Raw genomic sequence first — 18,632 nt, 5'->3', positions numbered from 1 at the left:
ACTGCTCCTGCCAAGCGGACAAGGGAGCCTACTCCTCCGCCTCGTCGCACCGAAGGCGAGCCGGACTTCGATCTCTCCGCGCTCATCTCCGACGAGGAAGAAGAAGAGTAAGACTTCGCTGTTCTCGTAGTTCTTAAATTTTTGTTGTGTTGTCTTGTATCTGATTTGCTTCACTCTGAACCTATTCCTTTTCAGGACGTTGGCCCAGAGAGCGGCGAAGAGAGCCAAGGCCCCGGTGATTGTCATCGAGGACGACCCCACCGTGACGGCAGAGGACATGTCTGAGACCACCTTGTCGGACCCGACAACCATTCCTCAAAGCAGCCCCCAGCGCAGCCCCCCACGTAAGTATATGGTTTACTTCATGCTGTCAGGCGCGCATAGGTGATCTTTCCTTGCTGATATCTGATTGCTGGTTTGTGCAGGAGCAGAGCAGCCTCACCAGGAGGGCCCGGAGGCCGCTCTCGAAATGTCATCTGCTTCTACTACACTGCCAAGGGAGGATCCCCCTGGAAGCGCTCAAGGCCCTTGTCGCACCCATTGTGGACAAGGTGAGCGGGATCAAGAGGGTTGAGGGCAATCGCGTAGATTAAGCCGCCCGTTTTCTCTTTTTCTTGTCGCTGCTGGTCATGTTATGAAAACAATCTATTAGAGCTGCGACAAGCTATCTTGTAATATAACTTTGTTTTGGGTAGAAATTTGTTGTGTTATTTCCTTTACTTGATTCCTTCCTTTGTATGTTTTTGCCCTACGCTTTTAGGGAACTTGTCGATGCAGGCACCTGGGCCGCGAGCCCTGAGTGCGGGACATCAGCAGCCTGCTGGCGGTGCCGCTACCGACAAGAAACCTTGTTGCAACTAGTCACAGCTCACTTAAGTTGTTGAGCGGACTCGAAACAAAGTAAGGGCGCAACTAGCTACGAGTTGGTTCCTCCGTGCACAATTTTTCCATACAAAGCACGGTCGTTCGAGGAAGATAACTTAAAAATTAAAACTGATTGCTCAAACTCTGGCAACTTCTCTTTTCTGTCGCTTGCTTTCCGGTAAGGCGAAACTTCCTTGAACGATGCCTGGTCCACACCATTATCTTCTCCTTCCCCCCCGGCAAACTTGTGGGCGAGGGAACCTTCCTTTCCTTTTTGAGAAAAAGAAAGAAGAGAAAATAAAGATATGGAGCCTTACGGCTCATTATTGCTTACCGGGGGTAGGCGCTACACAAAGTGTCAGATAACGCATGCAAAAGTAAAGTAGATAGCATGATACTGACAAGATGTGTGGAGCACATGAGTTTTATTTATGCACGGGGTCTGCGCCCGACTTTGTACAAAGGATTACATGCAACATCGGCAAGACTTGTACAAAATGTGGTTGCCGGAACAGGTTCCGGCAACCGCGCCTTACGGGTAAAACTTACGAAGATGCTCAATGTTCCAGGAGTTGCTCACCGGACTGCCATCTTTGGTCTCAAGGCGGACAACGCCAGGCCTAGTGACTCGTTTCACCCGGTAAGGGCCTTCCCACTTCGGCGTCAACTTGTTGGAATTCTTGGCGGACTGAACGCGCCGAAGAACAAGGTCGCCTTCCTCGAGACTTCTGGCACTAACTTTGCGGCTATGGTAGCGGCGCAAAGCTTGCTCGTATCGAGCAGCTCGTACAGCAGCCTGAAGACGGTCCCCCTCAAGGAGCAGCGCGTCATCTTGTCGCAGCTGCTCTTGCTCGAGCTCATCATAAGCGAGCACTCGAGGTGACCCGTATACGAGTTCCGTGGGGAGAACTGCCTCTGCTCCATAGACTAGAGCAAAAGGTGTCTGGCCAGTGGCCCGATTTGGCGTCGTCCTGATCGACCAAAGAACCACCGGCAGCTCCTTGATCCAGTTCTTTCCGCACTTGTGCAGCCTGTCAAAAGTTCTGGTCTTGAGCCCGCGCAGCACTTCAGCATTTGCCCTCTCCGCTTGACCGTTTCTTCTCGGATGAGCAACAGAAGCGAAGCAGACCTTGGCACCAAGATCTTGGACGTACTGCATGAAGGTGCGGCTCGTGAATTGCGTGCCATTGTCGGTGATGATCCTGTTAGGGATCCCGAAGCGGCAAACAATCGACCTGAAGAACTTGACTGCTGACTGTGCTGTCACCTTCCTCACTGCTTCCACTTCCGGCCACTTTGTGAACTTGTCGATTGCAACGTACAAGTACTCAAATCCCCCGACAGCTCGGGGAAAGGGGCCGAGGATGTCGAGCCCCCAGACCGAAAATGGCCAGGATAAAGGGATCGTTTGGATAGCTTGAGCTGGCTGGTGTATCTGCTTGGAATGGAACTGGCATGCTTCACACTTGGTTACTTGTGCAGTTGCATCCTGGAGGGCCGTCGGCCAAAAGAAACCTTGCCGGAACGCTTTGCCGGCAAGTGCTCTTGCTCCAATGTGGTGAACACATATGCCTCCATGTATCTCTACCAACAGCTCTTGTCCTTCTTCCCGGCGAATACACTTCAATTTCATGCTGTTGAGTCTTCTTCTGTACAGTGTGCTGTCGACAAACTGGTACATACTTGACTGCCGGGCTACTCTTTCCACTTCTTCTTGCTCTTCGGGAAGTTCTCCTGTCTGAAGGAAACGGACAATGTGCTGTGCCCATGCTGGAGCTTGCGGCTCGACAACAAGGACTAAAGGCACATCTGCTGCTGTGGGAACATCCGCTTCTACGGCAAGAACCTCTGGCTCTACCGAAGCTTGATGTTCCCCGGCAAGCTTGCCGGAGCAAAACTTGTCGGGAGCGTCTGCTTCAACGGAACAAACCCTAGGGGTTGTCGGAGCAGACTGCTCCTCAGCACCCTTGGGGTTGATTTTGATGACCTTCTTGGCGGCGGCTTCGGGGAGCTCTGCCGGAAAATAGTCATCAGAAATCAACTTCCTCTTCTTGCTCTGTCCAGTTGATGGCATTACGGATGGTTGAGTCAGCTTGAGCACAAAGATCCCTGGTTCCACAGGTAACTTAAGTGCAGCGCACTTCGACATGCCATCGGCGATGTCATTCTGAGCTCTTGGAACATGTTCCATCTGTAGGCCATCAAAGCGCTCTTCTAGCTTTCTCACTTCATCAACGTAAGCTTCCATCAACAGACTCTGATAATTCTTGTTCACTTGGCGGACGACAAGCTGTGAGTCACCCCTGACAATGAGCTTCTTGATCCCAAGGTTTGCTGCGATCCTGAGACCGGCAAGCAAACCTTCATACTCTGTAGTATTGTTTGTTGCTTGCTCCTTGGGAAAGTGCATCTGGACTACGTACTTGAGGTGCTCTCCGGTGGGTGCGACAAGCAGTACGCCCGCACCGGCGCCTTGCAGCGAGAAAGCACCATCAAAGTACATCAGCCACTCTTTGCTTGCTTCTTTGACGGGGATGCTTGTTTCTGGAATTTCTTCATCTTGTGTTGGCGTCCATTCTGCTATGAACTCTGCCAATGCTATGCTTTGGATAGTTGAAGTGCTTTCAAACTTAAGGCCAAAGCAAGACAGTTCCAGTGCCCACTCGACAACCTGCCTATTGCTTCTAGATTCTGCAGTATCCTCTTCAGCGGAAAACGAGTGACGACTGTGATCTCATGTGCTTGGAAGTAATGGCGCAGCTTTCTCGAGGCCATGAGAAGGCCGAAAAGCAATTTCTGCACACCAGAGTACCTTGACCTAGCCCCCTGCAGAAGGGAACTGACAAAGTAAACTGGGTGCTGCACCATCCTTTTCTGCATCTTCTCATGCTCCTGTGCAGATCCATCTTTGTCGGGACCAGAGCTTGCCGACGAAGTCCCCTGCTTGTCGCTGGATGCATCTGCCGTGGTTGCTGGCTCATCATCTGCCTCCCTTTCCGCTACTAATGTAGCACTAACCACTTGATTGGTTGCCGCTATATATAGCAGCAACTTCTCTTGTGGCTTAGGTGCGACAAGTGTTGGAGTGGAGGACAGGTATTTCTTGAAGTCCTGCAGCGCGGCCTCCGCCTCCGGAGTCCATTTCATTGGACCTTCCTTTTTCAAAATTTTGAAAAATGGCAGGGCGCGCTCAGCAGACCTAGAGATAAACCTGCTGAGAGCAGCTACGCAACCGGCAAGTCTTCGTACATCCTTGGCGCGCTTTGGTGCTTCAATCTGCTCAATGGCCTTGATCTTGTCGGGATTGGCTTCAATTCCCCGCTGAGACATGAAGAACCCGAGAACCTTGCCGGAAGGGACTCCAAACACACACTTCTCGGGGTTAAGCTTGAGGTTGATCTTGCGCAGACTTGCAAAGATTTCGTCTAAATCTTGAATCACAGTCGCCTTGTCCTTGCTCTTGACTACTATGTCATCCATGTAGGCTTCCACATTTCTGTGCATTTGCGGCTCAAAAGCATCATGGACTACCCTTGCAAATGTTGAACCAGCATTCTTTAAACCAAAAGGCATCTGTACGAAACAGTATGTGCCACATGGGGTGATGAATGTGGTCTTCTCCTCATCCTCTTCTGCCATGAAGATCTGATGGTATCCTGAGTATGCATCAAGAAATGAAAGCAAGTCACATCCGGCTATGGAGTCAACAATCTAGTCAATGCGCGGCAAGGGAAATGGGTCTTTGGGACAAGCTTTATTAACATCGGTAAAGTCGATACAAAGCCTCCATTTCTCGTTTGCCTTACGCACGACTACAGGATTGGCGAACCACGTAGGATGGAGCACTCCTCTGACAAGGCCTGCTGCTTCCAATTTCTTGATCTCTTCTGCAATGAATTCTTGGCGCTCCACTGCCTGTTTCCTGACTTTCTACTTGACGGGCCGCGCATGAGGACAGACGGCAAGATGGTGCTCGATTACTTTCCTGGGAACACCGGGGATGTCAGACGGTTGCCATGCAAACATGTTGACATTCGCCCGCAGGAAAGCAACGAGCGCGCTTTCCTATTTAGGGTCGAGAGTGGCACTGATGGTGAAGGTACCACCAGTGCCATCCTCCTTGGCGGACACCTTCTTGGTCTCTGGTGGAGCTGCCATTGTCTTCTTACACTTGCCAGTGGAGCTCGATGGTGCGTCCTCGATGGTAGCACAACATTCCAAAGAGGTGCGCTTGCCGGAGTGGGCATCAGAACTCTTGCCAGACTTGGTCTTCTTCTTTGCCCCCGGAGCTGATTTGCGATCTGTTGCTGCTGCTGCTTCCCGGTAGATCTTGTCGGCGCAGATAAGAGCATCCTTCTTGTCGCCAGGGACAGAGATGACACTTATCGGGCCTGGCATCTTCAGTACGTTGCATGCATAGTGAGAGGCTGCCATGAACTTGGCGAGTGCTGGACGGCCGAGTATCCCATTGTAAGGTAATGGAAAATCAGCAATGTCAAAAGTGTCCCTCTCAGTGCTGAAGTTCAACTCGCTGCCAAATGTTACCGGCAACTTGATCTTTCCCTTCGGCCTGCTCCTTCCCGGATTGATTCCTTGGAATGTGCCGGTCTCTTCGAGCTCGCTATCAGGGATCTGGAGTTTCTGGAGCACCGCGGAGGATATCAGGTTCAAGCCGGCCCCGCCGTCAACTAGCATCTTAGTGACTTTGAGGTTGTGGATAGTTGGTGAAACCAACATCGGCAAGCACCCGACCGCAGTTATGCGATGAGGGTGGTCCTCAATATCAAAGATGATAGGCGTGCTGGACCATTTCAGAAGCTTGCGTGACTCGGTGGGTGGTTCTGCTGCATTGACTTCCCGCACCCACTGCTTGAGCTGGCAGTGTGAAGTATGCAGAGAAGCACCACCGTCAACGCACAGGACCTCTGTGGCTTTCTGGAACTCCTGCTCATCAGTCTCATCATCATCCATATCTTCATCATCGTCATCATCTTCATCCTTGTCGCGGCCGCGGGGAGGTCTGTCTCCTTGCCGCTGCTTGGCCTTGCCGCGGCGTCCTCCTCGGCCGGGACGTTTCTTGCTGGTTCCTCCAGCACCTTCCTGGGCTTTCTCCTTGTCGCGTCACTCGTATTCAGCCTTTTGCTGTTCGACAAGCTGCTCGACCTTCTTGCAGCTCTGGAGGTCATGGCCCTTGGTGCGGTGGATCTTGCAGTACTGCTTGTTGGTGTCGTTCTGATTGTCGGCAACCGCCACAGCCTGGTGGTTGGTGCCTGCGGCAATCTCCTTGTCGGAGCTACAAGCTTTGGCTTTCTTGCCGGACTGCTCAACGACTAGCACCTCTTTGCCTTTCTTCTTCCTGTTGTTCCACCGCCGGTTTTTCCTTGCCGGGGCAGTCTCCTCACTATCAGATCCCCCTGCTCCTATATTCTCTCCGGGAAGTTTCCTCCCTTCCTCAGCACGTGCACACTTGTCGGCCAGGGCATATAGCTCACTGACGTCTCTGATCTTGCACATCGCCATCTCCTCCCGCATCCTGCGGTTCCACACGTTCTGATGGAACGCGCTGATTACCGCGGCAGGGTGGACATCTGGGATGTTGTGTTGTACATGGCTGAATCTCTGAATGTACTTGCGCAGGGGTTCTCCTTCCTTCTGGGCAAGCAGATGAAGATCGCTCTCTTGGCCGTGAGGCTTGTGGCTGCCTGTAAAGGCGCCGACAAACTGATGGCATAGGTCTGCCCAGGAGGATATGGAGTTGTCCGGCAAGTGCATGAGCCAGGATCTGACATTGGGTTTGAGCACCAGCGGGAAGTAGTTGGCAAGGATATTGTCGTCCCGTCCCCCGGCAGCTTGGACCGCGATGGTGTAGATGCTGAGGAACTCCGATGGATGCGACTTGCCGTCGTACTTCTCTGGTATGTCTGGCTTGAAATTCTTCGTGCTGGGCCACTGGACTTGCCGCAGCTCACGAGTGAACGCAGGGCATCCTACCGCATACGGCAAGTTTCCTGGTTCCCCTGGCGCATGCATGTCGACAGAGGGCCCAGCGCGCTGGTCCGATTGACGTCGAGCTTCTCTTCGGCGCTCGATGCGAGTACGAGCGTCTTCTTGCTGTCTTTCATGAAGAACTTGGTGCTGATCGCGACGAGCTCGTGGATCTGACGATGCGGTGGAGTCGCTGTCGAGGTGGATCCGGCGAGTCGGCGATCTTGGCCTTCGGGGTGGAGAGCGCATGGTAGTTGCACCCCCACCGGTTTCGTCGCCACCGGCTCGTGCCTGGCGGTCTTGCCGTGGCAGCGATGCACTCGGCTGCCGCGGAGTGTCGCCGTTGGCGAAGCCGATGAGACTCTGAATGGTGGCCCTCCATCCGTCGATCTTGTCTTCCGTTGGAGGGTAATCCAGGAGCAGTTGAGCTCGCGCCAAAGCTTCTGCTGGAGTGGTGGGTGGCAGTGGCGAACGGTGCGAGGAGCGGGATATGCTCGGACTTCTAACTATGTTAGAAGGAGCAGTATCCCGTCCAGGCGACCGTGCCTCGCTCGTGCTAGCATGTTGGCGTGCATGCTGGTCTTGAGCACCCCGAGATCCACCAGCTCGATCTTGGCCCAACAAAGGTATGGTACTGCGAGTACCATGACGCTGTCGGTCCTACGCCTCCTGAGATGGGCGCGGAACATGTACGGATGCCGAGGTCTGCGCAGCCTTGTCCTTGGACCTGGCAGCGTCGTGAGCTCCCTCGTCGATGTCCGTTCTTCCGCCGCCGTCTTCTCCACCACTCATTTGCTCCGGTGGTGGTGGGATTGACGTGGACGGAACAGCTGCCGTCGAAGTCTTCTTCTTCGGTGGCATGTCGATGAAGAAGATGAAGGTCTAGCTCGTGTGCACGCTGGATCAGGTTCCCACAACCTTGACGCCCCCCTACCTGGCGCGCCAAAGATGTCGGGGAAGCTGATCCACGAACACCTATGGGGCCGGCGGACCGAGCCCCTTTTCGGTTCGGCGGGGGGCGGAGATCGCACGAAGAGCAGATCGAGGCGAAGCACACGAGCAGTTTACCCAGCTTCGGAGCTCTTCGGAGAGATAATACTCATACTGCTTCTTGTCTGATTGTATTGAGTTCTTGCTCGGGTGCGCTGAGTGCTACAGTACACACGAAACCGAGCGTGAGTGTTTTCTGGTTTCCAGCGGAACCTCCCCCTACGTTGCGCATGGGCCTCCTTTTATATGCTCAAGGGGTCACCGATAGGTGGAAACGTAGACAAGGGTAAAAAATGGAAAAAGAGGGGTGGTTGGTACAGCTACCTGTACAGTGTACCCTACCTAACCCTGACGGCAGGGGACAAAGGCATTAAATGCCCGTCTGCATCGCCCAAACAGTGCAAAAAGGGACTGTCAGGGACGCCACCGCTCGCCACGATGGCGATCTTGTCAGCGTCGCATGCCACCGCGCACCGCTGGCTGCACAGCCTCTCGCTACGCGCGCCTGGAAAGGCCCCCAGGGCGACACGTTGGTGGATGTGCTGGAGCGTAGGTACAGAGTGGCCGCTTGCCACGGCAAGCGCCTTGCCGCGGTCGTTGTCTTGCCGCGCCTGGAAGCTTGTCGCTCACCGGGCCTTGCCGGGACGCGCGGCGCGTCGCGGCAAGTTCCTTGTGATGCCTTGATTGGCCTTCCCGGCAAGCTCCTCTTGCCGGGGCCTTGTCTCCTTGGCTTAAATATTTTGTTCTTGAATGGCTTCAAAGGAACCACGGAGGACCTTGGCGGTCACCCGGCAAGCCTTGCCGCGGGGCGCTACAACTGCCCATGCACAAGTTCGGGATACTAGGGTACCCCTATTCTAGTACACCGACACATGACAACGTAGAATAAATACTTTTCAAATCTGTTGTTTGAAACTATTGGCATACTTGTGCCAGATAGATATATTGGTATGCAGTTTGCGCACTAGTTATAGGTGCAATTACACTTTGATATTTTCAGCCAGAGAACGAATAATTCAAGAAGGTACAGACCATGTTTGTAGTCCTTGTACACCATGTTGCATTTTGTGTTTTTTGGTGCTTGCATCATTTAGTGTTTATAATCTGAACTACTTTGGATCATTAGCTGGTTTTCAAAGTGCATGTAGCTTCACATTTCTCAAGTTATGTTGATTTCTGGAGTGCAAGTGCCTTCATATTTTTTTCTAAGTTAAATGTTCGCCCCTGGTAACTTGAATTCATGGATCCGCCACTACACACAAATCATACACGAATGCCAGTACGAATTAAATGAAATGCAGGGACTTACGCTAGCTCATTGTACAGGCTCACTGCAGCTCTGCTTGCGCTTGGGATGTTCCATGTACAAGCCCATGTTACCACTTGCTTGGATGTGCAGGCCTTGTGCTCCTTGCATCCCCCTCTGCATTTTTGACATGGTGAATGGTTGATCAAATCAGAGAAATCGACCTTGCTGTTGTACCGGAGGACAGATACTTACAAGGTTATACAGGTGTGCAGGATGTGTACCAGATCCCGCAGCGCCGTCATGCTTCGCTGAAAATGGTTTTGCTTGTTTCAGATGATTTCTCTAGAAGAAATAAGAGTTAAAGTCAGAGTTTCATAGGCGTGTAAGCTAAGAGAGCAGTGAAAGGATATCCAAACATCGTCGGAACAGTGCACAAGGGAGTGATGTGTGGATACCTAGTTCGGGCCGGTGTTTGGGCATGCTCGCCTGGCTAGAGTGCGGGTCACTTCAGAGACATTGAGGGTGATGCGCTAGCATTGGCTGGCCGCACACGGATGCAGATCTTGAGTGGCAGCGGAGCGCTACAATGCAGTGGACGAGACCGTTGGTGAATCCCAACGGCCTCGGGGGCGGAGGTGCGATGATGTGCTCAGTGAAGTAGCCCCAGTGAGCTGGAAGACGGCGTCGGTGAAGCACACATGATGCGATGGAAGTCGGTGTCTGTGTGGCACATCAGTTGCGACGGTGGACCACCCGGTGCGGTGGACGAGGGCGTAGATGAGGTAGCTCTGGTGCGGTGGTGAAGCGCGACCGTCGTCTTCGTTGTCATCATCGGCACAGAGGTGGGGAAAGAGACGAGATGAGGGGCGATTCGAACTTTGCTTGGGTTGGCGGAGAATTAGGGATTTGAGCAATCTAGTCACGGAAGGGGACGGTGGAGAAGGGAGATTTTGGAGGGCTAGAATTGGGGCCGCCAGATATTTCAATCCGAAATGTGGAAGCGCGAACTTATTTTGTCGCCGTCCTTTTTTTTGGGGGGGGGGAGGGGGAGGAAGGGAGGGGGTGGGTGGCTGGGTGCTAAGCGCCCGTCTGACACACACGACCACCACGACACGACCCTGGTCTTCCTGGTGCGCCTACATTTGAGAATGCAAATGAATCTTCTTTCATTTGCAAACGAATCTGTATGTATTACCATGCCCATGTTTTCCTTGCAAATAATTAGTCATTCGAAACGAGATACTATAAATTAATTAATGAGGAGTTATTTGATAAAAAAAATCAAAACTGTATCCACGCTAACGTGGATTAGAGTGTGTGTGTCACATAATTAGTTATTTGAATTAGAGTGTGTGTCACATAGCGATCTCCGATTCTAACGTGGATTTCGCATTTCACTGTATCCATGCTACTTTTTTAATACAAATTTATATGTATATGATGAACACCATGTAGTGAGAAAACTTTTGGATGGATTCAAACATATGACCTACAAAATAGCACAAGAAATCGAGTGAATGTAAACTTTTCGAAACCTAGTATGGCACGAATTCGAGATAATTACCCAATTACCCATATGCATGGTCCTCAGTTCAAATCTTACAATGTACACCGAATTGAAACATCGATAAGTCTCATACTATCTACATTCAAATGTTGTTTTGAGCCCCCCCCCTCGGCACACATGCTACATACTTCCTGTATCGATCAATCGTCCTCTCCTAACCACCTTAGGAAGCTATCGGTTTCCAACACACGTTCATTCTTTCTCTCCATGTTTAGATATCTAACTCTCTCAACTACACAACCCCCTTTTTCCACTCTGTTACCAAATGTATTTACCTCACACACCCGTCGTCGCACCCCATGCCGAGCTCTCTCTCTCCCTCTCCCTCCCACCCTCTCGGGCTAAATACATGCATTGCCTATCTAGACCCCAACCTCTCATGCGCACGCATGCACGTTGTCTATCTAGGTCACTCCCTCAAGACTATCTCACTCTTTCTTCCGCACGGCAGGCCACACTCGCTCAATATCACTCTCTTTATCTGAGTCTCAATTAACCTCGTTTTCTTTCACACACAAATGATATATCTCCCTGTTCGGGCCTCGATCGACACACTCTATACTCTCTCACGCAGATTGTCTATCTAGGTCAGTCCATCCAAGCCGCCCCCACTCTTTCGACCTCATGGCGGGCCACGCTCGCTCAATCTCTCTCTCTCTCTCTCTATATATATATATCCCTCTCTCTCTCTCTCTTTGTATGTCTCGATTGACCTCATTCTTTCTCGGACAAAAATGATATATCACCATGTTTGAGCCCAATTCGACCTATTCACATTGTATACTCTCTCACGCACATTGTCTATCTAGGTAACTCTCTCCAACCCATCTCCCTCTTTAGATCACACGACGACCCACACTCGCTCAATCACTCTCCCTTTATATATGTGATCAATTGACCTTGCTTCCTCCCACGCACAAAATATATCTACACGTCTGTGACTAGATCATCTCTCAAGCTCTATCTTACAGCCCTCACCCTTGCCAAAAGCTCAATCAGACAATATCTCTCCAGAGCATATATATCTGTTCAATGAATGTCGGACCACACTCATTTTGTCTCTCTATCTATATGTCTCTCGGTTGACCTCGCTTTCTCACGCCGTATCTTCCACACATTGAAGCTACCTATCCATCCCTCGCAATGTCGGAGCTATTTACATTGCGAGGGGCACTCCAACCTTGGATTAATTTGTGTAGGCATTTATTCCGGCCGGTTTAGATTATATTTTCATAGCATTCAGCCCACAACTACTCCAAACACCGTTGCAACCCCTGCACCTCCCCTAGTTGATTTCCCTCTGGCTTGGTCATCGCTCTCTCCCACATCCTTTCTCGTCTTCAACGTCTCACCATGGTATTATTGCAAAAAACTTTGTTGTTCTCTTTAATTATTATAAATAAGCTACAAAACTACACACCGATAGTCCACTTGGAATGGAAGAAATTTCGACCCACAAATTAAAGTGCTACAAACTACACACCATGGGGCCCACATGTCATGAAACAAATGTGGACCCATATAATAATTAAAAAAATAAAGGACGAGGATCAAACATGCGACCAAGGCCTTCAAGCCGCACGTCAATAGGCAACATACGTAGAACAGCAATGTTTGTTGTACCCCCTTTGTTCACATAATTTTTTATATTACCACAGCCTATTTAATGGATAACATGTAATATTATTTTTAGTACATTAGTGGGACCGGCTCATTAGCACATACTATTTTCCTTCACTTACTGGTGGGTTCCATGTGTGCTCTCTCTCTCTCTCCTCCCCTTCTGCATTTAGACGCATGGACAAACATGAAGAACTTGCGGGCGATGTTGCCTTTGACCATATCTGGACGCGTTCACAAGTTACGGCACTAGTTTCACGTACTAGCAGCACTAGTCAGTGAGTACGTGCAATGCATGTTAATTTGGAAGTATATTAAGTGCATGCGGATATTAAGTAGGCTATTATTTGCGTGTTATTATGTAAACTATTTTTGGCATGAAATTAACTGCATGCTAAATGTGTTGAGCGCTCAACATTGAAGCAGTCTAGGTCGTTGGATGACAAGGAATACATGTGGCTTGATGACGTTTTATATTTAATTTGATACGACTCTAGCAGAACATTCAATCGATCAAACCATAGATTTTGTTCAGTCTGACTCCGACTTTAAATTATACTACGATCAATCTAAAATAAACGGAGATGATAAACGTTTGGATTTAAGCTTGGCAATCCGAACATTCTTCATGGAAAATTTAGATTACGCGGCGGCGGCGGGGGCGTCTTTCGGTGGGAAGAGGCTCCTCTGCCGTGCTCTGTGTGTCATTGGGCCACTGACCGACGGTGATGGCGGCGTCTTGCGCCGTTGTTGGCGTACTCCTGGACATTGGCCTAGCTTCAAGGAAGGCCAAAATGTTCTGGACTTCGGAGCGAGTCAACTGGCGGGAGGAGGCGACTGGCGTTGGTGCAAGGAAGCGGTCGATGGCGGCCATACATGCCGCTGAGGGGGGCATTGGCACCCGCGCGGGGACAGGCAATGTCAACGGCACAGCGGACACATTCATGTGCGCGGGCACGAGCATGGGTGCGCACGTCATTGCATGCGCAGGCGCATGCGCTGGCAGGTGCACGGGCACCAGCACGGGCGCGTGCGTCAGTGCACGCGAATGCGCGTGCGCTGGCAGGTGCACGTGCGCATGAAAGTCGGCGGGGATGTAGGACCTTGAAGTATGTCTAGATGGGGGGGTGATTAGACTACTTGACCAATTAAAAACTTAACCTTTTCCGAATTTTAGAGTTTGGCGGATTTTAGCTATCTTAGGACAAGTCAAGCAATCATCACACAATTCAAGCAAGCATGCAAAGAGTATATAGGCAGCGGAAATTAAAGCATGCAACTTGGAAGAAAGTAAAGGGAAGGGTTTGTAGGATTCAAACGCAATTGGAGACACGGATGTTTTTGGCATGGTTCCGATAGGTGGTGCTATCGTATATCCACGTTGATGGAGACTTCAACCCACGAAGGGTAACGGTTGCACGAGTCCACGGAGGGCTCCACCCACGGAGGGTCCACGAAGAAGCAACCTTGTCTATCCCACCATGGCTGTCGCCCACGAAGGACTTGCCTCACTAGCGATAGATCTTCATGAAGTAGGCGATCTCCTTGCCCTTACAAACTCCTTGGTTCAACTCCACAATCTTGTTGGAGGCTCCCAAGTGACACCTAGCCAATCTAGGAGACACCACTCTCCAAGAAGCAACAAACGGTGTGTTGATGATGAACTCCTTGCTCTTGTGCTTCAAATGATAGTCTCCCTAACACCCAACTCTCTCTCATAGGATTTGGATCTGGTGGAAAGAAGATTTGAGTGGAAAGCAACTTGGGGAAGGCTAGAGATCAAGATTCATATGGTAGGAATGGAATATCTTGGCCTCAACACATGAGTAGGTGGTTCTCTCTCAGAAATGGTAAGTTGGAAGTGCAGGTTTAGTCTGATGGCTCTCTCCACGAATGAACAGGAGGTGGAGGGGTATATATAGCCTCCACACAAAAACTAACCATTACACACAATTTACCAAACTCGGTGGGACCGATTCAACAGACTCGGTCGGACCGATTTAGTAAACCTAGTGACCGTTAGGATTTTCGGTGCGACTGACATGCAACTCGGTAGGACCGATTCTGTTAGGGTTAGGGCATAACGTAATCTTGGTAAGACTGATTACACAAACTCGGTGAGACCGATTTTGGTAATAAGCTTTCCAGAGAGTTGGTCAGGTAAACTCGGTGGGACCGATTTGCTCTTTTCGCTGAGACCTAAATGTTACAAAAGGGAAACAGTGAGTTTACACTGCAATCTCGGTGGGACCAATCGCTCACTTCGGTTAGACCGAAATGTTACGAAGGGAAACAGAGAGATTACAATCCCATCTCGGTGAGACCGAGATCCCTATCGGTAGAACCGATTTGCTTAGGGTTTGTGGCAGTGGCTATGACTTTTGAAATCGGTGGCGCCCGATAGGAAGAATCGGTGTGACCGATTTTGGCTTTGGGTTTAGGTCATTTGTGGATGTGAGAAAGTAGCTGAGGGTTTTGGAGCATATCACTAAGAACATGAAACAAGAGGCTCATTAAGCAACACCTCATCCCTCCTTGATAGTATTGGCTTTTCCTATAGACTCAATGTGATATTGGATCACTAAAATATAAAATGAAGAGTCTTGAGCTTTTGAGCTTGAGCCAATCCTTTGTCCTTAGTATTTTGAGGGATCCACTTTCATCATCCATGCCATGCCATTCATTGAGCTTTCCTGAAATAATAGTCTTGGAATAGCATTAGCTCAATGAGCTATATGTTGTTATGAATTACCAAAACCACCTAGGGATAGTTGCACTTTCAATCTCCCCCTTTTTGGTAATTGATGACAACATATAGATCAAAGCTTCGACAAATGATAATAAGATTTAACAACATCGTCGCTTTGAGAAGTATGTGATAAGCAAGAGCTCCCCCTAAATTTGTGCATATTTTAAGATTTGATTTGGACTGCAAATGCACAAGGAATTAGGCTCATGGGTTACTCTTCCATGTCACATACATCTTGGTGGAGCGCTCAAAATGACAAAGATTGAATACATGCACTCATCACCAAGCAAAGTGAATGATAACATAGGATAGATAAGATAATATCATCAAACATGCATAAGTGTAGCTCATGATCAAACAAATGATCATCAATGTCTCACAAGAATAGCATAGTATCTCAAGCACTCAAAAGCAAACAAGTTTAACCACCAAATCAAAGCAAGACAAGAGAGAACAAAAGCAACACTCTCTCTCTCTCTCTCTCAGCCTATGATCTATACATTTTTCTCCCCCTTTGGCAACAAGTTACCAAAAAGTTCATAGAAAATGCATAGTGCTAGATCGACTCTCAGGCTTGATCTTCAGGTGGTGGTGTCCGGATAACTCCAAGAACGAAGGATTCAGTTGAAGTAGAGGGTGCTAGAGTTGATGCTGGAGCTGGTTGCACAGGAGCTGTAGGAGCTGTAGCTGGTGCAGATGATGTTGCTCTAGTGTCTGTCACAGGCACTACAACCGACCTCTGGCTCTAGGCACTCTGGCAAACACATTCATGGTAGTCTTGCCCTGCCTCTCCTGCATGTCATCCTGCAGCTGCTCCACAACTGACTGAATCTCAGTTACTTTGACATCTAGATCATGAAATTTGAGTTCCATGATTCTTTCCAAGCTCTCCTGATTTCGAGTGATGGTGGCCAATCCTTTCTCAATCCTTAGATTTGATGCTATCAAGTAACCAAGCTGCTCCTGCTTGTTCTTCAAGAAATACTCAGATGCCTCCTCTTGAGTTGGCATCTTGGCAGCCTTCTCCTTCCTTGCCTTCTCCTTCTTCTCTTGAGCATGTACTGATGATGGATCATTCTCATTCATGACAACCTGATTGTCCTCAAAGTCTGGATAGAGAGAAAAGTGTTCCTTATCCAATAGATATTTCCCTGTGCCCATCTTTGAGTCAATCAACTCCTGAATCTGAGGGGCATATCCACAGCTCCTCTTCTGATCTGTTGCAGTCCTCTTAATGGTTTCAACCATAAGGCTCATGACCTTGAATTTCTATGGCACATCAAACACATGCAACATGTTGATTGCATGCCCTCTGATCATGTTGTGGTCACCAGACTTAGGCAATAGAGTGTGCCTCAGAATCCAGTTGATAGTTGGCAGTTGATAGTTGGCAGCCCTAAAATGGTATCTTGGGCTTGAGCTTCCTTAGGACCTGTCCTTCTTCATCTTCCTCATCAGCAACATTTGGCACTGGGGCCTTGTTCTTCTCAGCAGCTGGAATACTTCCGGTATTCCTCTTTGGTGCAAGCTTGGCCTTGGGGGCAGCTTTGGGTGCTTCCTTGGGATTAGATGTTGCAGCCCCTGATCTAATAGCATCACCCATAAGCTTCTGTGCCTTGGGTGCTGGTGCAGCAACCTCTTCTTCTCCCTCAGAGTCTCTCCTCATTGAGGGCTTTCCAAGAGCCTAGGCAGTTGTGGTTCTTGCTCTCTTCTTCTTCTTATCCTGAGCAGCTTCATCCTCTGATTCAATGGTAAACTTCATTGTTTCTCCAGTAGGAACTTTCTTGGATTTGGAAGTTATGACTTTCTTTGCAGGTGCCTCTTTGGGTTCAGTCTGTTCTGGCACTTGAGTGGACCTTCTGATCTTGGGATAGGTGTCCTCTTGGCAGGAACCTTCTTATTCAGTCCAGGCTTTGTGCTATGTGCTGAGTCATACTCCTTTTTGAGCACTACTTTCTTGGAAGTAGCCTCATCCTCTTCAGCTCTATAATCCTCATCTTTAGAGTCTGAAGTTCTCTTCTTCCTTTGCCTGGTAGCAGCCTTAGGAAGATTGCTAGGAGTGCTCCTACTACCTTCATCTGAGGAACTGGAGGGACTAGTGCCCTCACTCATCTGAGCCTGCTCTTCTGACCTATTCTGGCTGTCACTCTGGTCTGACATGCTGCAAACACTGACTGCTGACCCTATGAAGAGTTATAGATGAGATAGAGTGGATGAGCATCACAAAATGCAAAGATTTTTGCAAAAGAATGATTCAAAAATTCAGTTTTAGTTTTCCACAGAAAGCATTTTGGATCAACCGATTTTCAAACTCGGTGATACCGAAGCAGTTTTGGAACCTAAACTGGTGAATTCGGTTGGACCGAGTCACACTTCGGTGGCACCGAGACTGCTAGGGTTTCACAAAGTCCTAAAATCGGTCTCACCGATTAGTAATTCTCGGTCAGACCGAGAGTTACTAGTGCAATGTCATAAGCCAAATCGGTGGGACCGAGTTTTTCAACTCGGTGGGTCCGAGATGGTTTCGGCGGAAACCTAACCCTAAAATTTCAAATCTCATCTCATCTATAGATTGCATTGAGTGGATAGGAGTTTTTCAATCGTGGCAAGAATCAGTAAGAACACAATGTGCTAGGAATCGGACGAGGATAGCACAGTGATCGAGTCCATACCCTAACTTGGCGATGAACTCGCTACGGCGGCAACGGCGGGGTTCAAATCCGTTGACGGCGGCGGAGACCAGCGACAGGAGGTGACTGGCGATGAGGAGACGATTTGGAGACCTTGGAAGCAGAGCGAGCTATTGCGCGGGCGAAGGGGTTCAGAGGAATTTCCAAATTTTTGCCCGTGACTATATATAGCCCGACCCTGTCGGTGTGACCGAGTGGAACAACTCGGTACCACCGAGATGCATAACTGTATACAGTTACAACAACTCAGTGTGACCGAAAAGTTCAAATCGGTTGCACCGAGATTGAAAACTTAGATCGACTTAATGATCTCGGTGGGACCGAAATGTAGGAACCGGTCAGACCGAGAATCACAAAGAAGTTTTGGAAGTTTAAGTCTATGACGAATCAGGGACTCCGAGTGCTCCTCACACAGAGTGGTTCGAATCTGACTTGATCAAATTTTGTGATGTAGCATGAATAGAGTTTGAGACGAGAAAAGCATAGATAGCTAGAGAAGGTTCTTAGGCATTCTTGTCCATCCACTTGGCAAAAAGAAAAGAAGCCAAACAATCAAAACAACAAGTGGATGTCCTTGAATGAGTAAAATATGCACCAACATGCTCACACAATAAGATGGCAAATGAAATATGTGGCAAAGCATGCACAACCAATTCTAGCATCTATCAAACAATTGGCGATGACTAGGTCATCTATATATGAGTATATTGACTTAGGAGTCAAATGAAAACATTTGATCATAGGTCATACTCATCGTTTAAGCTCAAGTGGGGTTACCACTTTTACATAATGCATTGATGTGTTCACACCATTAGAGTTGCTTTGACTCAATTCTTAGAGTTAAGCTCCCCCTAGATGTGAGATCCCCCCTTAGAGGGATGAACTAACCTTGGCTTTTGTCGATGATGACTTCATGTA

Source organism: Triticum aestivum, chromosome 1B (assembly GCF_018294505.1).
Source record: "Triticum aestivum cultivar Chinese Spring chromosome 1B, IWGSC CS RefSeq v2.1, whole genome shotgun sequence".
NCBI lineage: Eukaryota > Viridiplantae > Streptophyta > Magnoliopsida > Poales > Poaceae > Triticum > Triticum aestivum.
The sequence above is the reverse complement of the archived record's forward strand: the minus strand, read 5'-3'. Positions refer to the sequence as shown.